The sequence below is a fragment of the Entelurus aequoreus genome, linkage group LG02 (assembly GCF_033978785.1).
Source record: "Entelurus aequoreus isolate RoL-2023_Sb linkage group LG02, RoL_Eaeq_v1.1, whole genome shotgun sequence".
NCBI lineage: Eukaryota > Metazoa > Chordata > Actinopteri > Syngnathiformes > Syngnathidae > Entelurus > Entelurus aequoreus.
In genome coordinates, this window is record NC_084732.1 from 26,115,956 (window position 1) to 26,140,186 (window position 24,231).

The 24,231-nt window shown below is 38.6% G+C and overlaps 1 protein-coding gene and 1 long non-coding RNA gene across 3 annotated transcripts in view; one reads left to right on the forward strand and one right to left on the reverse strand.

The window, feature by feature from the left end:
- Positions 1-24,231, forward strand: part of cd276 (CD276 molecule) — a 234,835-nt gene that overhangs the window by 200,438 nt on the left and 10,166 nt on the right. The window lies entirely within an intron of this gene.
- LOC133632031 (uncharacterized) lies at positions 13,698-23,905 on the reverse strand. Its single transcript, XR_009821646.1, has 3 exons — positions 23,801-23,905; positions 14,148-14,290; positions 13,698-14,007 (listed from the first exon to the last, which is right to left on the reverse strand). It is a non-coding gene; the product is annotated as an uncharacterized LOC133632031 (long non-coding RNA).

Genomic DNA, 24,231 nt, shown 5'->3' on the forward strand with positions numbered 1-24,231 from the left:
GTTCCTCCGTGTTAGCTCTTACAATAACAATGTCGCTTTAGCTTGGTTAATATTGGAGACGTCCGATAATGGCTTTTTTACCGATATCCGATATTCCGATATTGTCCAACTCTTAATTACCGATTCCGATATCTACCGATATATACAGTCGTGGAATTAACACATTATTATGCCTAATTTTGTTGTGATGCCCCGCTGGATGCATTAAACAATGTAACTTTACCATGAATTGATTAACGTGGACCCCGACTTAAACAAGTTGAAAAACTTATTCGGGTGTTACCATTTAGTGGTCAATTGTACTGTACTGTGCAGTCTACTAATACAAGTTTCAATCAATCAATCAAAAACAAGGTTTTCCAAAATAAGAGAACAACTTCAACTCCAGTTATGGAAAAAAATGCCAACATGGCACTGCCATATTTATTATTGAAGTCACAAAGTGCATACTTTTTTTTAACATGCCTCAAAACAGCAGCTTGGAATTTGGGACATGCTCTCCCTGAGATAATCCTAATACCCACTACAACTATTGGAAATACTATACTTTGACTTTCACAAAGTGCATTATTATTATTATTTTTTTAAACATGTCTCAAAACAACAGCTACAAAAACAATGAAGGCACACAGCTTCAGTCCAGAGTATACTAGAGCAGTGGTCCCCAACCACCGGTACCGGGCCGCGGACCGATTGGTACCGGGCCGCACAAGAAATAAAAAAATAAAAAAAAACAACCTTTTTTTATTTTTTTTATTTTATTTTTTATTTATTAAATCAACATAAAAAACACAATATATACCTTATATATCAATATAGAGCAATACAGTCTGCAGGGATACAGTCCGTAAGGACACATGATTGTATTTCTTTATGGAAAAAATAAAATAAAAAATAATACTCGCCAACCTTAAGACCTACGAATTCGGGAGATGGGGGGTTGGGATTTGGTGGTAGCGGGGGTGTATATTGTAGCGTCCCGGAAGAGTTAGTGCTGCAAGGGGTTCTGGGTATTTGTTCTGTTGTGTTATGGTGCGGATGTTCTCCCGAAATGTGTTTGTCATTCTTGTTTGGTGTGGGTTCACAGTGTGGCGCATATTTGTAACCGTGTTAAAGTTGTTTATACGGTCACCCTCAGTGTGACCTGTATGGCTGTTGATCAAGTATGCATTGCATTCACTTATGTGTGTGTAGCATGCCGGCCCAGTCACATATAGTATGTGACTGGGCCGGCATGCTGTTTGTATGGAGGAAAAGCGGACACGACGACAGGTTGTAGAGAACGCTAAAGCCAGTGCCATTAAGACACACCCCCAATAATGTTGTCCGGATGGAAATCGGGAGAATGGTTGCCCCGGGGAGATTTTCGGGAGGGGCACTGAAATTCGGGAGTCTCCCGGGAATATCGGGAGGTTGAAACCGATACAGATAATTTCCGATATTACATTTTAAAGCATTTATCGGTTATCATCTCTAGTTAATATGCAGGTCATGTAAATGAGGCATTGTTGGCAGTTTTTGAATGTTTTGCAGAGCGCTTTATTGGCGTAGTGGATTAATCCCATCACCTGCATGGTTAGCTGCCTCGTGCTTGCAGTTTTTCCCTGTTTAGAATGCACAGAAAAGGGAAAGATGTGTGTTCTTGTCTCACACAGGGATGATGTAAGATGGGGAAATTAAAACAAAACAAGTGCACTTCCTCTTTAAAGTGACAGCAAAAAAGCATTTAAGAATGACAAGTATCGAGTTTGCCTGTTCTCCCCGTGACTGCGTGGGTCCTCCCACCTCCAAAGACATGCACCTGGGGATAGGTTGATTGGCAACATAAAATTGGTCCTAGTGTGTGAATGTGAGTGTGAATGTTGTCTGTCTATCTGTGTTGGCCCTGCGATGAGGTGGCTACTTGTCCAGGGTGTACCCCACCTTCCGCCCGAATGCAGCTGAGATAGGCTCCAGCACCCCCCGCGACCCCAAAATGGACAAGCGGTAGAAAATGGATGGATGGAAGTATCTAAGAAAATGTTTTGGTATGTCTGTCCTTTGCTCTGCTCTCTCCCTCAATGTGTGTGTAACAACAGCTCTCTTTAAAAGTATATTTTAGGAAGCTTTTTGTGAAATTTAAAGGGGACCTATGATGAAATATGTATTTTCTGACGTATGCATGTTGGATACTCGTGTTAAACGATGTCAAAGTATCCAAAAATACAGAGCAAGCATTTAGGCGTGTGCTTGCATGCAGTTTTGGATGCCTCTTTTCACGGGGTTGTGCAGTCTGGCAACAGGATGACGTCAAAGCAAGCTGGATGTGCTTATTTGGACAATAAATCCAGCTCTCAACCAGGGGGAGAGAAGCTCATCCCCTTTGCTTCAGGCAATGAGGAAACACAAAAAAGTTCAAATAAAGTATGATATTCATGTAATCTTGGCATGCACACAACGACATGCAACATAAATAAAACTTTTTTTTTTTACTGCTAGTCTGATCTATTGGTGAGTGTGCAGGTGTACCTAAGGATATGACCGGAGAATCTACTGTATATAAAGTTTTTTAAGTTTATATTCGACTGTGTGGACAAAAATAGTGGTGAGGACTTGAAGATATATTTAAAAAGTTTACATTCATACTTTTTAAGAGGGTAGGATGTGGTTTCAATCGCAATCTGGGAACGCCTCCACAAACGGCCAGTTTACAGACACACTCAAAAAATGGGTTAAAAAAGTGACTGTGGAAGAAAGTGTACACAAAATTGGAACACAAACCTTATCCAAAGCAGGGGTTCTTAACATTATCGACTCCAAGGCCCAACTTTTTTTACTGGAGGGGGGCCCACTTAAATATTACACAGAATTGGAAATCTTACTCTTGATTTTTATCATATTCAATAATTATATCTGTCCTACATACAGCTTAACAGGATAAAAGCTTGTCAAATGATATGATACCGTGGGTTAATCACAAATATTATTATGAAGACTTAGGTCAGGCTGATTACAAAATAAAAACTAAACAAATATACTGCAAAAGAAGGGACTCATCTCAACAGATGACAAAAAAAATGACAGTGTCACACAGTGCTGAAATAAATAAACTCAAACTCAATTAATAGTAAATAATAATAGTGTATATGTTTCTTAAATAATCTGTAAATAAAATTAAAGTGCTAATGGAAATACAGCTTCACCACTTTAGTCATATTTTTTGCGCTTAAGAAACTTCTCTATAACTTTAGATCTAGACTTCTCCTGTTTGATTTGATATTGTCACCCCGAAAGGGACAAGCGGTAGAAAATGGATGGATTACTGCCACAAGTGGTGGAAAAGTGTATTACAACTGAGTACCACGGCGGCCCATACGGACGCTGCGGACATGTTGGCCCTGCGATGAGGTGGCGACTTGTCCTGGGTGTACCCCCCAAAAATGGGGCCCTAAGGTCAAGAAACGCTGTTATATACCACGAGGAATGGTATTAAATATTAAACAAATATTCATTATAGGTCCCCTTTAAGCAGTTTGATATAGCAGAATATACAAATAATGTACGTATTCAACCCTGCAATGGCATTTTGGTTTGGAGAATTGTGAAACTGCACAATTAAGTCCTTACTTTATGTAACTTCTATACTGTGCAGACTTTGGTCCCATGACAAAAATACCAGACGTTGGCCTCCATGCAAGGGTAGAAAATAACACAAGATATGCAACAGTGGCTAAAATAAGTTGCCCCGTGTGGTTGGCTTAGGACGGGGATCAGCAACCCGCGGCTCTAGAGCTGCATGCGGCTCTTTAGCGCCGCCCCAGTAGCTTTCTCTTTCAGAGATGTGTGAAAATAGAAAAAGATGAAGAAATAAATAAATTTTTTGTTTTAATATCTTTTCTGTAGGAGAACAAACATGACACAAACCTTCCTAATTGTTAGAAATCCCACTTTTTATATTATACATGCTTCACTGATGAGAGTATATTTGGCGAGCGCCATTTTGTCCTACCAATTTCAGCAATCCTTGAACCCATCGTAGTTTGTTTACATGTACAAATTTCTCCGATGCTGCCACAGAGACATGTTTTATGACACTTCTTTGTCTTATTTTGTCCACCAAACTTTTTATTCTGTGCGTGGATGCACAAAGGTGAGCTTTGTTGATATTATTGACTTGTTGGAGTGGTAGTCAGGCTTATTTGGTCAGTGCATGACAGCAAGCTAATTGATGCTAACCTGCTATTTAGGCTAGCTGTATGTACATATTGCATCATTATGCCTCGTTTGTAGCTATATTTGACATCATTTAATTTCCTTAATATCCTCTGTGTATTTAATTTATATTTGCCTTGTCTCATGACACATTATCTGTATGTAATATTGGCTGCATTTCTGATAGTTGTTTGTGTGCCATGTTGTTCCAGACCACAGCAAACGTTTAACCAGCTCGCAAAGATTGTAATAAATCCATTAGACGGAGACAGCCTGCCGTTTCCTTTAACTTGGACACACACATCTATACCTTTGGCCACTCTGAGTCAGTAATTTCTAGAAGTTATCTCATCCTGTGAGAAGCCTCAGTTTTACTAATGATTTCCAGTGTTGCAAAAATGTGTAGAATAAAAATTGAAATACAACATTTCTGTCCACGAAGATTTGCATCAGCCTTTGATAGTAGGTTAATATAGATAATATAGACACTTACATCATTTGTTGCCTTCATTATAACACTTATATAAGGATTTACATTTTTTGCGGCTTTTTTATTTTTTATTTTTGGTCCAATGTGGCTCTTTCAACATTTTGGGTTGCCGACCCTGGGTCATGGATATCGCTTTAAAGACCTTTGTATGAATTCCATTGACAGAGCTGATTATATTTTTTTACCGGAAGGTCCTACAATGTAGGTGCAATAAGAGCTACATAATGGCCATTTCCTCTCTCCTTCGGCAAAAGTCAATCTAATTCCCCCCAGTGTGTTCACATATACAATTAGAAGTCACTGCTATTCCTGCTTGAGGCACTCTCTTAAAGTATAAGTGTTATCCAAAAGAGTATATATTTAAAGTTGTGCTGGAGATGGAATGATAAATTGGTGCTCTCTGGTGATGGAAGGCTGAGAGGACAAGCAGAGATGGAAGGGAGAGTTCCTGCATCCCTTTATTTGTTTTTTTGTGGCAGGTGAGGCTCAGTGGACGCTGATGACGCTTGACAGAAGGACACTTAGATTGCATTCTCCCCAAGCATAGTGTGGGCTGCCTTAAAGCCGTTGGATCTCTGATATTTATCATACTTATGCAGTCATCTCAGCTTTTTATCGGCGTTTTATACCTCACAGACTCATTCTGGCTAACATGATGGCGGTCGCTGACAAGACAACAACAAAATTAGACCAGAAAAGGCTGCAATCTAGCCGTCTGTTTATAAAACTAATACAATTTGAAAACTTTATTTTGACAAAAACGAGCCAATGTCTATTTAAATACCTATGACACAAGCAGTGGTCCCAATTTGCATCGGACTGATTGCTACCAGTCTTGTAGCTCCATAACCAAGTAAAAAAACGCTAATTTTCAAAAACGAGTCCATCATGACATATATCACCCAATGCCGATTTTAGCAATGTTTTGGCATGCAGCATTACATGCACTATCTTCCCTGAAGAACCTCATTTCCACAATATTCGCATATGTGAAGGTCTACCAAGCAAAAAGAAGCATACATCGACAAGTTTTTTTTTTTAAATCTACTTGTTTATACTCAGATTTTTGCACATTTTTTGATCCAAATAAATCCTGATGGGTGAAGGACCCAAGTTGCAGGGAAAAGTGTAGCAAAAAAAAAAGAAAAAAAGATTAAAGTACACAAAAATTAAGCCAACCAGCCAACCAACTAAAAGTAGTCCAGTGACAAAAATGTAACATAACACAAAAAATATACCACATGGCAGGTAGAAGACCAACTAAGCAGAACAGCAAAACGTTTTACGAAGCCCATGCTAGTAATTCCAGAACGAGAGGAAGAACTTCAGGAAGAGTTGGTGTCCACACGCAGCAATCAACCACACTGCAAAAAGTCAGTGTTCAAAAACAAGAAAAAAAAATACAAAAATGAGGGGTATTTTATTTGAACTAAGCAAAATTATCTGCCAATAGAACAAGAGCATTTGGCTTGTTAAGACTTTCCAAAACAAATAAAATTAGCTAACTTCAATGAACCCAAAAATACCTTAAAATAAGTATATTCTCACTAATAACAAGTGCACTTTTCTTGGTAGAAAAAAAAAGTCATTTTTGCTCAATATGTTGAAAAATATTCTTAAATTAAGTAAATGCTAGTGCCATTATCTTGACATAATGATATGTGCTCGGCATTACATTTCTTGAAACCAGCAAACTTATACTAAAAACAAATGTATTGTTCTTAATGGAAAGGCAACAAGGCAACTGCTTGTTACTCTCGTGGTCTCCTAGCCACTCAGGCAAATCATATTGTCTAAAAATGCATTTTCCCATGGATAACATGACATCATCGCGCCAAGTGCGTGCTCTTTCAGTCAATTAGTGCGCATAAATATAGCCTGGCCCCCGGCCAAAATGTTTTTAATTGTAATTTTGAAGAATTTATCTGAATGTGCATGAACTATTTCTATTCAAAATTGTTAGAAATGTCACATTTTAAATGTTTAAATATTAACTGTCAGTTTACTGTACTGTGCCAACTGTACTACTATATGAGTATGTCATTGGCCGTCATCCGTTTTAATTATGAGACACAATTGTGTCAAAGTCATGAATTTTTTTTTTCATGCTTGAAATAAGAAATTATTACTTTAAAAAAGTAGTTTTATACTTGTGAGTGTTGATGACACAGCTTTGCAACAGTAGATGTTCTAGTTTCAAGCATGTTTTACTCAATATATGTCATAAAATCTCAGCAACAAGCCGTAATGTCTTACTGAGATAATTTAGGACTAAAACCCTTAAAACAAGTAAAACACTCTAACATAAAATCTGCTTAGTGAGAAGAATTATCTTATCAGACAGAAAATAAGCAAATATCACCCTTATTTGAGATATTTAACCTTACTTAGATTTCAGTTTTTGCAGTGCAGTGACTCCCTGCAGTCAGAGACGTGAACAAATGGAGCTGCCAATCATCCACACCTGCGACCACGTCTAGTAACTCCACCCTATTTAGGGAGTGGCAGCATTTAGAAAATATAGAAAACAGGGAGGCTGTGTCGTAGAAAAAAAAAAACCCAAGACAGATGACAGGTGAAACCACAGAACAAGACACAAAGAACACTGAGCAGATAACTAGTTTCTCAACAGCGCGTGAAAGTAAGTCACAGGTGAGCAGATAACTAGTGTCGCCTTAAGATTTGAAACTACAGAGCTAAACACCTCTCATAATTAGATGTGGAAAAAAAACATGCCTGTTTTGTCAACACTTACGCAAAATTGATCAAATTTCCTGCAAATTAAACTCAAGCTTCTATAAAGGGGAACCTGATTTTATTATTATTCACTCATGGTGTTGTTGCACTTTTAAAACGCTGTGCCCATTGGCACATTTTTATGGCTCGGGTGGTAGAGCGGCCGTGCTAGCAACTTGATGGTTCCTGGTTCGATCCCAGCTTCCGCCATCCTAGTTACGTCCGTTGTGTCCTTGAGCAAGACACTTCAGCCCTGGTCGTTGTTATGGCCTTGCATTGCAGCTACCACCATCAGTGTGTGAATGTGTGGGTGAATGTGGAAATCAAAGTCAATCAATCAAAGTTTACTTACATAGCCCTAAATCACGAGTGTCTCAAAGTGCTGCACAAACGACATCCGCGGCTCAGATCCCACATCAGGACAAGAAAAAACTCAACCCAGTGGGATGACAATGAGAAACCTTGGAGGGGACAGCAGATGTGGGGACGCCCCCCTGGGCGACCGGTGCAATGGACGTCGAGTGGATCTAGCATAATATTGTGAGAGTCCAGTCCATAGTGGATTGAAACTTATAGTAGATTGCACAGTACAGTACATATTCCGTACAATTGACCACTAAATGGTAACACCTGAATAAGTTTTTCAAGTTGTTTAAGTCGGGGTCCACGTTAATCAATTCATAGGATCTAGTTAATAGTGTGAGAGTCCAGTCCATAGTGGGGCCAGCAAGAGATCATCTTGAGTGGAGACAGAGCAGCAGCGCAGACACGTCCCCAACTGATGCACAGATGTGGTCCACCCTGGGTCCCAACCTTAGACAGCTAGCGTATCATCTCTGATCACCCAATCTGTGCCCCCCTCCACTCTCCAAGAAGGAGAGGGGGGCAGAGCAGAAAAGAAATGGCAGATCAACTGGTCTAAAAGGGGGGTCTATTTAAAGGCTAGAGTATACAAATGAGTTTTAAGATGAGACTTAAATGCTTCTACTGAGGTAGCATCTATAACTGTTACCGGGAGGGCATTCCAGAGTACTGGAGCCCGAATAGAAAACGCTCTATAGCCCGCAGACTTTTTTCGGGCTCTGGGAATCACTAATAAGCCGGAGTTCTTTAAATGCAGATTTCTTGCCGGGACATATGGCACAATACAATCAGCAAGATAGGATGGAGCTAGACCCTTTAGTATTTTATACGTAAGTAGTAAAACCTTAAAGTCACATCTTTTAAGTGCACAGGAAGCCAGTGCAGGTGAGCCAGTATAGGCGTAATATGATCAAACTTTATTGTTCTTGTCAAAAGTCTAGCAGCCGCATTTTGTACCAACTGTAATCTTTTAATGCTAGACATAGGGAGACCCGAAAATAATACGTTACAGTAATCGAGACGAGACGTAACGAATGCATGAATAATAATCTCAGCCTCTCTAGTGGACAAAATGGAACGGATTTTAGCGATATTACGGAGATGAAAGAAGGCCGTTTTAGTAACACTCTTAATGTGTGACTCAAACGAGAGAGTTGGGTCGAAGATAATACCCAGATTCTTTACCGAGTTGCCTTGTTTCAAAGCGCTTTCATTACTTTCAAGGTAGAAAAAGTGCTATACAAGTATCCATCCATCCATCCATTTTCTACCGCTTGTCCCGTTTGGGGTTGCGGGGGGTGCTGGAGCCTATCTCAGCTACAATCGGGCGGAAGGCGGGGTACACCCTGGACAAGTCGCCACCTCATCGCAGGGCCAACACAGATAGACAGACAACATTCATACTCACATTCACACACTAGGGCCAATTTAGTGTTGCCAATCAACCTATCCCCAGGTATAATCCATGTATTTTGTCCCTTGAAGGCAAACATATGGGCACACTTTGTCTAGAATTAACTTTCACCAACTCAGTGGAGATGCAGCAGCTCACCAACTCAGTATGTCAATATGACAGCAAAAGCTAATTAGCCCTCTGTCTTCACAGCAGTATAAAAAAAGTTTGTCTGCTTTAGCGATTATTATAACAATATTGCTAATACTTGGTTAATATTAAGTTCACGAGATGTAAATGGAGTATTGTTGGCATTTATCGGATGTTTGTTAAAGGGGTTTATCGGCGGAATATTGTGTGCATATGTGCTCTTGTCTTATATAAGGATTGTGAATGATAGGCAAAATTCCAAAAAAGTGCAGTTCCACTTTAAGCTTCTAAAAAAAGGTTAACCTATTTTTTTTTTAATGATAAACAATAATCAATGAATAAATCAATTTTAGAATTTAGAAAAGTATGTCATTTTTAGCAATGTCAATAGTGTCCAACTTGCCAAAGTCTGCAGCCGTATGCCTACATACCACACAGTCATCATCCACTGAGTTGGAAAGAAATTGGGGGACAATTGTAACATTGCAAGGGGAAGGCTGTGCGATCTCCAATATGATGTCTCCTATTCATTTGTAGATGCATGTGACCATTGTTAACTCATTAGGAGCTACTCAGCCACTGAATCATTGATCAATGACAGCTGTAATGAACACGGCAAAGAGTTCTGCTCTGTTTACCTCCTACAGAGAGCTCTTTTCTCCTGTTTTTGCCAGAAAAGTGCAGGCGCCTTCATTGAAACCAACTGCCTATGGGCTCAATTAACTACCAAAGATTACGCGCAACACAGAGAAGGGAGACCGTGGGTGTGTGTTTGCAAGAGGCTCCGTTGTGTGGTGTTGTCGATACGGAAGTGCAATGCACCGAATGGATACCGCTGGGATGTTGTGACGCCCGCATGAATGTGAATTTGGAGATGAAAGACCGGGACTGACAAGCAAGAATAATTCATTCTTTGTTAAAAATGTGTATTTTCTAAAAGAAGCGAAAATATGTTTTTTTAAGGGCTCAGTCACATAGGACGTTTTTGGGACAGATCTTAGGAAAAATGTAGACTGCTTGCTGCAGAGAGGCAGACTGATCGACTGATAACCCTCCATCAAGGTTCCATCCGCCTTGGTTAAGCACCTTGCACCACTTTCTCCTTTCATGCAGTTCTTAAAAGTCATAGAGTAGTTGAAAATACATTTGCGCATGTTGTTTAGTTGACACGGATTCCTTTAGCAGCACCAGACTCTCTCCCCCTCCCACTGTGACGACTAAACGCATGCTTTGCAATGGCATGGTGGCTTTTTCTGAGCAGCATTTCTGAAGTGTGCTTTACGTTGAATGGCATGAGTTCATGTACAGTAGAAGTGGGGGAGGGAGTACACACATGCACATTTCCGTATGCTAATTATCTGGTCCAGTGGTCCATTCTGGCTGGAGATTAAGTGAAGAGATGAGGAGGACCACTGTCAAATGAACAAGTCTTTCACAGTTAAGTGCATAGATATTGAATAGGGGCTTAAGACTTAAAATTGAGTGAGCTAAAAAATATAAGATTTGTTCCTCTCTTTTTATGCTCAAGCATTATTATTATTCATCATCTTGACTGATATTCAATACGATTCAACCACAAACTAATATTTAGTTAAGTTGTTACAAAATATTCACATTACATCCATATTACATTTCGAATCAATTTTCCTCATAAGAAAAATACTGTCATACATTCCAGGGATAACTGTAGTTATTAACATTTGGGCATAGCAAAGTATGCACTACAATGAAAGCATAAACTACGGCTGGACGATTATGGAAATAATAATAATCACAATTATTTTGATTGATATTGCAATCATGATTAATGACACGATTATTCATTAATTTGAAAACATTAGTATTTATCGTACCACCAAAACTCAACTTTAAATATAGCCTGGATATAATTTCATAACAAATAAACCACAACATGTAAAATAATATTAATAACAATTTAAATAACACTAGCGATATAATAAAATAATACAATTCAGTTTTTCCATTTTGTTTTAAATTCCATGTTTTACCTTCTACACTTATTTTCGCACAAAGTATCGGCCTGAATTTTACTTGGTATTGGATGGGAGAAAAAATATGCGGTATCGCACATCACAAATGATTACTCTAAAGCTGCGATTCCTAATGTTTCTAGTCTTGGCTTCCGCAAAGAAAATCATACGAAAATAACCTTGCACATTCATTCCAAAGGGGATTTTTTTTTAATGCAACACATGGCGTCTATAAACACACCTTAAGGTGACAACAGTCCTCTGTAGTGCTATTTTTAAAACCCACTTTAATAGAGGATCAACAAAGTTTGTTTGATGTATTGTGGAGAGCTGGAGTCGCACAGAAAAAGGTGAAAGGCAACTTTAGCGTATTTTTAAAGACATGCTCTTGTCTGTCTGGCAACACAGCACAACTGACAGGAGGTCATCAACACAGCTGCCTTCTAACTCGCGGTACAAACAAAACCAACAACAAGTAAACACAAACGGAATACACAACACAACTGCACCACACGGACTATGCTGGTACGAAAGTATGGCTTACACACTAGCATAGATGCCAAACTATTCAGTCTTCTCCTTTTGAATGTAGTATAGTTGAAGAGTCCATGCTCAAAAAACAAGTACCACATTTTAAACTAAGTACCACAAAATCAGTGTTTCTTAACCATAGGGCCATTTGGTGGCCCATTGCTGGGCCGTGAGCGTCCCTTAGAGCAGTGGTTCTCAACATTTTGTCAGTGATGTACCCCCTGTGAACATTTTTCTAATTCTAATTCAAGTACCCCCTAATCAGAGCAAAGCATTTTTGGTTGAAAAAAAGAGATAAAGAAGTAAAATACGGCACTATGTCATCAGTTTCTGATTTATTAATTTACAAAATATTCATTTGTTGTGGTCTTTCTTGAACTATTTGGAAAAAAAGATATAAAGATAACTAAAAACTTGTTGAAAAATAAACAAGTGATTCAATTATAAATAAAGATTTCTACACATAGAAGTAATCATCAACTTAAAGTGCCCTCTTTGGGGATTGTAATAGAGATCCATCTGGATTCATGAACTTAATTCTAAACATTTCTTCACAAAAAAATAAATCTTTAACATCAATATTTATGGAACATGTCCACAAAAAATCTAGCTGTCAACACTATATACTGCATTGTTGCATTTCTTTTCACAGTTCTTTTTGACAGACATTTTTTAAAAATCTCACGTACCCCTTGGCATACCTTCAAGTACCTCCAGGGGTACGCGTATCCCCATTTGAGAACCACAGCCTTAGAGGGCCGCCAAAAACTCTTTTTTTCCCAGCTGTGGTCTGTTGCTGCACTCAGTTGTAATACACTTTTTCACCACTTGTGACAGTAAATTCAACAAACTGGCGCTAATCAGAGAGAAGTTTCTTTAAAAGGGGAACTGCACTTTTTTTGGGAATTCTGGATCGTTTGTTTACTCTGCTGTTGTTGTCGTGTGATGCAGCTCTCAATGTAACGATGTCAGTATGCAGCGTTCAATGTAAACCCTGGACACCCCTGGCCAGGCATCAGCCAAAAAGGGTGTTTGTTTGGACGAAATTAATTCATTACAGTGATGAAATAAGCATTCCTCTGAAAACACTGATCTGTTTTCATTCATTTTCAGGGCCAGGCTGGCACCTGATAAGATTACCGTATTTTTCGGAGTATAAGTCGCTCCGGAGTATAAGTCGCACCGGCCGAAAATGCATAATAAAGAAGGAAAAAAACATATATAAGTCGCATTTTTTTGGGAAATTTATTTGATAAAACCCAACACCAAAAATAGACATTTGAAAGGCAATTTAAAATAAATAAAGAATAGTGAACAACAGGCTGAATAAGTGTATGTTATATGACGCATAAATAACCAACTAAGAACATGCCTGGTATGTTAACGTAACATATTATGGTAAGAGTCATTCAAATAACTATAACATATAGAACATGCTATACGTTTACCAAACAATCAGTCACTCCTAATCGCTAAATCCCATGAAATCTTATACGTCTAGTCTCTTACTTGAGTGAGCTAAATAATATTATTTTATATTTTACGGTAATGTGTTAATAATTTCACACATAAGTCAGCCAAACTACGAAAAAAACTGCGACTTAGTCCAAAAAATACGGTAGTCTGTTTTTGCTGCAAAATTTCTACAAAATTATCAGAATTCCTATGTTTTTATGAATTAATTGAGACTATCATTTAGTGGGGTTTTTTTTTTAGAAACAATTCAATTTTAACCCACATCAGCAGGATGGCTGTTTCATGCAAAGTTCTACAAAAACATTACTCAAAACAAGCACAATTGAGACATCTATTTTTGCACATGAACTCTTTGTTTTGAAAGGGTGTACGCAGGTAAAAAGCAAAAAAAACAGAACAAATGAGTTGATTCCTAGACTTCTCGTTTTGTGTAGCTGCTGCAGTATTTTCCTTGTAATTCCGAGTTGTGCTCCCACTGAAGTGTGTAACTGCGTCATTTCCACCCATCATTAAAACCAAACGGCTTGAATGTCACGGAAGAAAACGAAGAGGCCGCGTCACCTCCGATGTTGCTGTCGCTGCAGAGTTTGGAGCCGACCTCCATGCCCAGTCCAAAGAGTCTTGATAAAACGATGCTGAAAATAAGCATGTCGTAGTCCTTCAGCTGCTTGTAAATTGGCGGTCACCTTCACGCCGCATCGGGAAACAAATAAATCACAACACAGGTGGGAGAAGGTCGCCCGGGAATGTCATACTGTGTCACTTTAAATATTCAATCCGATTAACATACTGAGAATGTAAGTGGCAGGGCAAATGACGCACTCACCTATCGAGGCGGCTGGCGTCCCGGTGCGAGCGGCGCATAAACCGCGACTTGTATATTTTTCTCCTCTTTCAACCTTCCTCCTGCTACTCAGTCACCTTGCCTTTGGGGCTTACCACAGGAGTCTCTTCAAACGATCCTTTAGTCTGAAGTGAAGAATAAAGATTAATGCACTCCCATGTTCAACCCAGCCTCCAGGGGGGTAAAAGCCTTATAATTAACACCACAAGGCCCGCCAGTGGTTTTTGGAGAGGTGCCCAGGGGTTGGGTACCTTGACCAAGAAGATGGGGGGGAAGAAAACTAAGCATTTGTTGAATTGGACCGGGTCCACAAAACGCTTGTTTTCATGAGAACTAATTGGAGAGGCCTTAGTGTACCTACCGTCTGCCTGTCTATTATTCCACTAGCTGCCCTTGGGACAAAACTGACCTATGAAGGACATCAGACTGGCCTGCGAGCTCAGTTCAAAACTTGGGACCAACTAATATAATTGCAGGAGCAGAGCATTCGTGTCGTATGAAGCCATGTTTCTCAACCGGTTTAGCGGCTGGACCCACCATCAACCCTTCCCCGAAAGTCAAACGGAACTCCAAATTGGTCATCACTACAAACAGAGTGAAATATATATAATACATTTGTCTAGTTCACAGTTAATAATAAACCTATTTTACAATTAAAACACACCTAGATCTGTGCTTCTCAAACGTTTTCACCCAAGTACCACCTCAGAAAAAATCTCCAAGTATGACCAACATTAAAATACAGTAGGATAGTAGGTCTAAGTATTCATTAAAATCAAGGCAGAGGTTTTATTTAACAAGTATATCTAATATTTTTGACCGCTGTGACATTACACGCCGTTTGAACAGTGACATTGTGTTTGAAAATAGGAAAATCAAACACTGTACTTTAGTCAAGGGATTCATTGGCGTTCCACTAGATCAGGGGTGTCAAACTCATTTTAGATCAGGGGCCACATGGAGAAAAATCCACTCCCAAGTGGGCCGGACTGGTAAAATCACAGCACGATAACTTAAAAATAAAGACAACTTCAGATTGTTTTCTTCGTTTAAAAATAGAACAAGCACGTTCTGAAATTGTACAAATCATAATGTTGTTGTTTTCTTTACAATTACCTGTTGCGGTTAATAGTATATCTACTTTATTTGTCATTATTTATATTTTCTGAATAACTTATGTGATAATGTTCATCAGTCAACTCATTGGTGTTAATTTTCAATCAAGATAAAACATATATATATCAAAATCAAATTACAGGATGTTATTTATGTAGTTTGATCATTTTCCTCGACTGATGTACTAACATCATGTGGTTTATTTTGTACATATGTAGCGTCATCTACAAAGATACAAAGAATTGCTATCGCGACATCCAGTGGAAACATTTAGAACAGCTGTTTCTTTCATTCACAAATTTCAGGTTCATTTTTATACTTAGCAAACTCATCCCGCGGGCCGGATAAAACCTGATCCGGCCCTCGGGCCGTACGTTTGACACCCCTGCACTAGATAGAGCCCGAACACGTACCGCAGCTTGAGAATCACCGGTCTAGATGATATGTATTGGATATGCTTTAGTGTACAACGTACTTTTGCTCCACAGCCAAATTTATAACCTACGTTTTGCGTATGTGTGCAAGATGTTCGTTTTTGGAGGCGATCCCTTTATATTGCAAATGAAAGCACGCCTCACCCTCTCCAAAAAGTATTCACATGTATCTTTCGAAAATGTACACGGTTTGAATATATATCTTGAAAACACACGTCACCGCAAATATTTTTCCAGACACGGTCCAATGTAAACGTCATTAACAGTATATAGATTCCCTCGGTCACAACATTAGGTACACATGCATAGATATTGTAGGAGTCCAGTCCATCGGGAAGCCAACAGATAGTCATAGGGGGAATCTTGTTCCGTGCTCAGCCAGGTCAGCCCACAGCTGCGTGTGGAAGAGTGGTCAACTCCGGGAATACAACTCAGATCAGCTAGCACCCCATCCAGACTGGTACCTCTCCAGAAATGATCCGTGGCTACCTGTATCTTCTCCCAGCGGGGGTGGACGGTGCAGATCAGCTAGTTAACAAAGGGGTCTCTAAAACAGTTGTAGTATATCAATGAGTTTTCAGATAGGACTTGAATGCTTCTACTGGAGGTAGCATCTCTAAATATTGCCGGTAGGGCATCTCAGAGCACTGGAGCCCGAACAAAATCGCACTAAATCCTGCAGACTTTTTTAGGGCCTGGGGCTGATAGCTTTACTTAATGTCCAAATAGGTACGTCCACCTCACGATGACCTCACAACGTAGCCGGACTGCAAAACACCGCGTTCAGAGACATCTAAAACGGCGTGCTCTCACACCCGATTGCATGAACCCAATGATGTGATGCTTTGGTATTGTTTAAAGGCCTACTGAAATGAATTTTTTTAAATTAAACGGGGATAGCAGATCCATTCTATGTGTCATACTTGATCATTTCGCGATATTGCCATATTTTTGCTGAAAGGATTTAGTATAGAACAACGACGATAAAGTTTGCAACTTTTGGTCTCTGATAAAAAAAAGCCTTGCCCCTACCGGAAGTAGCGTGACGACACCGGAGGAAGGACTGCTCACATTTTTCTATTGTTTACACCAGCAGCGAGAGAGATTCGGACCGAGAAAGCGACGATTACCCCATTAATTTGAGCGAGGATGAAAGATTTGTGGATGAGGAACGTGAAAGTGAAGGACTAGCGTGCAGTGCAGAACGTATCTTTTTTCGCTCCGACCGTAACTTAGGTACAAGGGTTCATTGGATTCCACACTCTCTCCTTTTTCTATTGTGGATCACGGATTTGTATTTTAAACCACCTCGGATACTATATCCTCTTGAAAATGAGAGTTGAGAACGCGAAATGGACATTCACAGTGACTTTTATCTCCACGACAATACATCGGTGAAGCCCCTTTCGCTACTGAGCTAACGTGATAGCATCGGGTTTTCTTGCATATAGAAACTAAACAAATAAGTACCTGACTGGAAGGATAGACAGAAGATCAACAATACTACCAAACTCTGGACATGTAAATACACGGTTCAATCAATCAATCAATTTTTATTTATATAGCCCTAAATCACAAGGTTAATGCTTTCCAGCTTGGCGAAGCTTAGCAATGCTGTTCCTAACGACGCCATTGAAGCTAACTTAGCTACGGAACCTCGACAGAGCTATGCTAAAAACATTAGCTCTGCACCTACGCCAGCTCTCATCTGCTCATCACGACCCGTGCTCACCTGCGTTCCAGCGATCGACGGTACGACAAAGGACTTCACCCGATCACCGTTACGGTTGGCTGCCCGGAGATGGAGGAAGTCTAGGTGTGGTCGTTCGGCTAGCGCGTCTGCTATCCTCAAAGTCCTCCTGGTTGTGTTGCTACAGCCACCCGTTAATACACCGATCCCACCTACAGCTTTCTTCTTTGCAATCTCCATTGTTCATTAAACAAATTGCAAAAGATTCACCAACACAGATGTCCAGAATACTGTGGAATTTTGGGATGAAAACAAAGCTTTTTTGTATTGGATTCAATGGGTCCGAATACTTCCGTATCAACCGTTGACGTCGCGCGCATACGTCATCATACATAGACGTTTTCAACCGGAAGTGTGGCGGGAAATTTAAAATTGCACTTTATAAGTTAACCCGGCCGTATTGGCATGTGTTGCAATGTTAAGATTTCATCATTGATATATAAACTATCAGACTGCGTGGTCGGTAGTAGTGGGTTTCAGTAGGCCTTTAACACAAGTAACCAACGTTGTAAAAAAGTTTGTAAGTCAGACAAGACACAAATCATAATAGGTCCCCTTTAAGTGTTCTCTTAATCTGAATTGAACTCCTAAAATCAAATAGCTTTTACACAATTTTGAAATTTATTGAGACGCATGAGCAAGAAGTGCTTGCAAATGAAAGACTCACAGTTGCCATTCGGTTTTTATTGTTTCCTTCAAAGAGCTTTCCAAAAGACTTGACTCGTTTGCGAATGTCACATCTCTATTAGCCAACAGAAAACTGGTCTGCCACCCACTTGACAAATCTGACTTTGGTTTGGGCTTCCTTCTGTATTTCCTGTTTGAGACTCTAATTTTTTTTATGTCTGTTTTCTATGAGGCACTATAGGCTGCAACTTCACTTTGCTGGCAGATCCCCAATTAGTGCACTACTTCAGTCGTGTCTTTTGTGTTGACTGATTGCCGGATTATTGTTTGCCCTTTGCTAGCTGTTGTTTTCCCCCTGGTGTTCCTTGGACTTCTTCTGCCAACCTTCTTTTTGCATTCCGGTGAGCATTGCCTCAGCAGCACCCTTGTATTGTTGGACTTTATTGACGTGGATGTTTTTTGAGTCGTGCTGCTGTGGCGGTAGAATAAAAAAATCGTATTGTTTTAACCAACAAGTATGTCTCCGTATCCTTAGGTAGCGCTACAAACTATAACAGCAGAACAGGTGGGTGGACACGCTGACATGACTATGTAATATGAATAAATGGGGGAAACTATTAGAGTTAACACGTTTCACACCAATTACTAGTGTGATCACACCAAAAGGGTATGTTGGAGTGTTTGGAGGTCTCTAATATCATGCCTGTAATCTATTTAATCAGATAAAGCATCAACAAACTTTAGATTCTATACCTAACTCACATCTCTGACTTAAATTTTAAGGAATTTACTGTAACTATTGTGGTGAAAATATTATGTTGACTTAGAACAAAAAATATTTTAAATGTTTTTTATTATTCCTCCCAGCTCAATGGCATTGTCTAAAATGGCACCTAGCTCCAACTGGGCTCTTCCTTCCTGCAAGAGCGCTCAGCACTTTAGTCTGCAGACAGATGGCGCTCCACACACACATGCCAGTGTTTCCCATTCGTTCATTTATTTGAGGACACAATTCAACTCACAAACGCGGATTTGGAGCTTTCTGGTTCGCTTTCGCTGATAAACAAATTGTAATGGAAACATAACATTCTACACGCTTTGCATGCGATTGTATGCACACTCTCTGGGCTTGTGGAGGCGGATCTGCTCTTAATACCAAATAAATGCATGACACAAGACACACTCCTCACTTTTAATGCAAACCTCCACCTGTTAAATATAGCGTCAAAGTTGCACAATTGGCCCCACAGAAGCAGATGTGTATGAGGTGTGCGGCGGATGTATCATAAATCCGCCTCCACAAGCCCAGAGAGCGTGCATACAACCGCGTGCAGAATGCTATGTTTCTTGTTTGTTTTAATAATGCGGTAACAGCAACTCTTTGTTTATATTTGTTTGTCTATTTGCTAGTAGGATAGTCTATACCAGTGTTTTTCAACATTTTTTGAGCCAAGGCACATTTTTTTCCATTGAAAAAATCCGGAGGCACACCACCAGCAGAAATCATTAAAAAATGAAACTCAGTAGACAATAAAAAGTCGTTGTCGCAATTGTTGGATATGAATTTAAACCATAACCAACAATGTATCACTATGGCTCTTGTCTCAAAGTAGGTGTACTGTCACAACCTGTCACATCACGCCGTGACTTATTTTGAGTTTTTTGGTTGTTTTCCTGTGTGTAGTGTTTTAGTTCTTGTCTTGCGCTCCTATTTTGGTGGCTTTTCCTGTTGCAGTTTCATGTCTTCCTTTGAGCGCTATTCCCCGCACCTGCTTTCTTTTAGCAATCAAGAATATTTAAGTTGTTGCTATCTTTTCTGTGTGGACATTGTTGTCATGTCATGTACGGGGGTACTTTGTGGACGCCGTCTCGGCTCCACACGCTGTAAGTTTTTGCTGTCTTCCAGTATTCTGTTTTTGTTTACTTTGTAGCCAGTTCACTTTTAGTTTCTTTCTACATAGCCATCCCTTATGCTTTAATGCCTTTTCTTAGGGGCACTCACCTTTTGTTTATTTTTTAGTTTAAGCATTAGATACCTTTTTACCTGCACACTGCCTTCCGCTGTCATCTGCTTATTGTGATCACGACAAACCGTCATCTACAAAGCAATTAGCTACCGGCTTCCACCTACTGGTATGGTATGATATAACATGGTTACTCTGCCGAGCTCTAGACAGCACAGACACTCAACAACGGCACATTATTTGCAGATTATAATTACTGGCTTGCAAAAAATATTTTTAACCCAAATAGGTGAAACTGCAAAATCTCCCACAGCACAGTGGTTGAAAAACACTGGTCTATACTTCCGGTACTGCTTTATCACCAAGACTTCTGGGTAATGCAGTTACTTTACAAGTATCAACACAACGAAAACCTCCAGAAGCAACCAAACCTTTGTCATTTCCATAAGTGCTAAGAAGATTAAGACACAGTTTATGGATACTCTCCTGTTATCTCCTGTGTAATATGGTAAACGGTGGTGTTCAAAGTGTGGCCCAAGGGCCATTTATCATCCGCAGCATTTTTATGCACCCGTACCACATTGCAGAAAAGAAACATAAAAAATGGCAAAAAGAGTAAAATACGTAATGTAATAAGACAAAGCTGAAATGTTGATACAAATGATGAATAAAGACTTGTCTGTATTTGTCCTTAAATAGATAGATAGATAGATAGATAGATAGATAGATAGATAGATAGATAGATAGATAGATAGATAGATAGATAGATAGATAGATAGATAGATAGATAGATAGATAGATAGATAGATAGATAGATAGATAGAACTTTATTGATTCCTTCAGGAGAGTTCCCTCAGGAAAATTACAATTCCAGCATATATGTATATATACACATATGTGTATATATACATATAAAAATGTGTATATACACATGTGCATATATACATATGTTTATATACATACATACATACATATACACACATATATATATATATATATATATATATATATATATATATATATATATATATATATATATATATATATATATATATATATATATATATATATATATATATATATATATATATATATATATATATATATATATATATATGTTATGGTGTTTTGGCTGTAGCGTCCTAAAAACAGCAAAACGCTCGTCCGACTCGTGTAAAGATATTGCTTCTGTTACAATGTATAACTTTATTTGTGAGTTTATTATCCATTTGGTGAGGTTAAAATGTGAATATAAAAGTCTTGCTTTAACATTATACTGTATATAAAACAAGAATAACAATGAAGGTCCTTCCCTTTGTAAAAGTGTGACAATGAAATTGAAAAGCCTTGGTCTGTATTTTTTGGATTGATGTGAATTGCCGCTGAGTTGTAGGTGCATGATTTATGCACATTCTAGAACGCATGCTTGTACTATAAGCATGTAATATATAGCTCTGGTAACCTTGATGAACTGTATCTGTCCAATAAATGCTAAAACTAATGTTTGGTTTGACATTTACTTGCAGTATCCTCTTTTGAGGTTGCCAAGCAACCAGTAGCGAGTATCAGGAAATGATTACGCTATGTTGCCAGCCAAGGAATATTCTAGAGCTTTCACCTTCTTACCACCCCATACTGTGGGGTCATTTTTGCACATTAGTTTTGGTCAAATTAGATATTGTCACTGGGTTTGCAACCTTTTGCAAAGCCAAGCATCTTGCAGGCAGCCGCCACGTTTGTATTTTTATGGATATACAGTTAGAGTTGCATTGATTTTAGATGAACTGTCAGCACAAACATTTGATGACCAATAGCTTATGTAAGTATATCCTTTAAAATGCAGTATCCTCTTTTAGTAAGATTATTCAGACCACATAGCCTCTAATGTTCTCCCATGGGAAATACTGGAGTTAGAATTGATCTGTTCCTGGTTCAAGCTGTTACACTCATAAAGCCTTTATTAACTATGTAGCTAATGTTTAAGTAACCTATTAACTGCTACACGACTTTAAAAAGAAGTTAACTGCTGTCAATATTAAGGCATGCAAAATATAAAATGTATATATGTCTTTTTAGGAACGTTGCCTGTCATTTACAATCCCTGTATAAGACAAGAACACACGTTTTTCTTATTTTATGCACTGAAAGTCGTAAAATATGGCCAGTACAAGGTGGCTAACAATGCTGCTAATAGGAGTAAAAAACTCCAAAAACCGCCAACAATACTCCATTTATATGTCGTGACCTGTATATTAACCAAGTATTCACGATATTGTTATTATAACTGCTAATTAACAACATTTTGGCAGCGCCGTAATCCCAGAGAGCTAAGTAGTTCTTGCTGCCATAATGTCATATTGAGCCGGTGAGCGGCTGCATCGCCTCTGAGTTGGTGAAAGTTAATTATAGATCATAAATAATACCTTTTTATAGCTGTGGACCGGTCAACACTTGAAAATGTGTCCCACATTATGAAATTATCAATCTTTTAATTATTTTTTTGGCATAAAGAAATACAATCATGTGTGCTTACGGACTGTGTCCCTGCAGACGGTATTGATCTATACTGATATATAATGTATTTAATGTGTTTTTTATGTTGATTTAATTTAAAAAAAAAAAAATATATATATATATATATATATATATATATATATATATATATATATATATATATATATATATATATATATATATATATATATATATATATATATATATATATATATATATATATATATATGTATATATATTTTTTTTTAATTACTCGTACGGCCCAGTACCAATCGGTCCAAGGACCGGTACCGGTCCACTGGGGACTGGTTGGGGACCACTGCAGTAGAAAGTTGCTGCCAGAAGCTGAGAAGTTGGTCAACTTTGACATTTAACTTACACCCAGAGATGGCACAAAAGACACAAAGAGACGCTTGTTTTCTGCACTTTTTTTTTAACTCTTCGTGAAGATTATGATTCATTTTTCATCTAAACCGGAAGCTATGAATTTTGTCAGCATCAGTCAGCATCCCAGTGAGAGCAGACCTTGTACAGTAAGTCCTTAGTTTTATCCTGCTTTTAAAATTGTGCAGCCCTTTGTGAACCTTGTATTGTTTATTTGAAATCTGGATTGGATTGGATGGAGTAGGTGTTTGTTTTATCGTGTTCGAAGTTTGTATATGTTATTCAGCACTTGGCAATACTGCTGCATTATGCTTTATGTTTGTCGTTGAAGGGAAAAGTAAACATCGCAATGTGTCTGTGAAAAATACTTAAAATGAGCGAAACATTACATGTTATTATGTATGTGCCTGTTACTACATTTCATATATTGTTACAGCATGCATATAAAACAATGATGAAGGATTTTGGATGTTTTTTTAGAACCATTGTAAGCTGACTTTTGCTATTGTTTATTTACAAGTTAGAATGCATTTAAAAAAAAAGTTTTTGTCTCATGTAAGGATTGTGAATGAGAGACAAAATTCCAAAAAAGTGCAGTTCTACTTGAAGTTATATAAGCATAAACATACTCTGTTAGATTAGTAAGGTCCTCCCATGATGATAATGTAAAATGTAAACACACATTGAACTATTCTGGAAGTTTCCCCAGAGATCTTCTCTCCAGTAGAGTCTTCTAACTAACCCTGAACCCTGCTCCAGGTAAACAGAAGTATGCAAATGAATTGTTTCCATAGAAGCTTATCTGTATATTCGTTGTGCAACATGTAAAATATATGTCATAATTACCCATTCCTTTGGAGAGAACTTGTGTGGGATACGTTTGATCCTCGTGGTAATGATCTTTAAGCATTACCGAGGTTTAACTTGCTTGCTCATTATCCTGAATTCTTCCGCAAAACGTTTTTTTTTTTGTAAGTTTCATGGTCTCATCTCTGTTGTTTGTCTTTGATGGCTTTTCTGATTGTTCTCGGGGTGCTGCGGTGTCATAAAGCAGCAACCCCGCTGTTCTTTTTTGGTCTAATGTTCCTTCCAATGTACAAATTAGAAGGAACGTCGCAAACTCAGACTACACGGCGCTTTGATTTCAGTGTAGATGGAAGAGCTGGGTGGAGGGTGAAGAATTAGCCGAAGAGATTCAATCGGCCTTATTTTTCACATGAACAAGCGCTGATAGTCCACTCAAAGGTGCTGTTTGCAGCTTGCTCATAGTAACATTT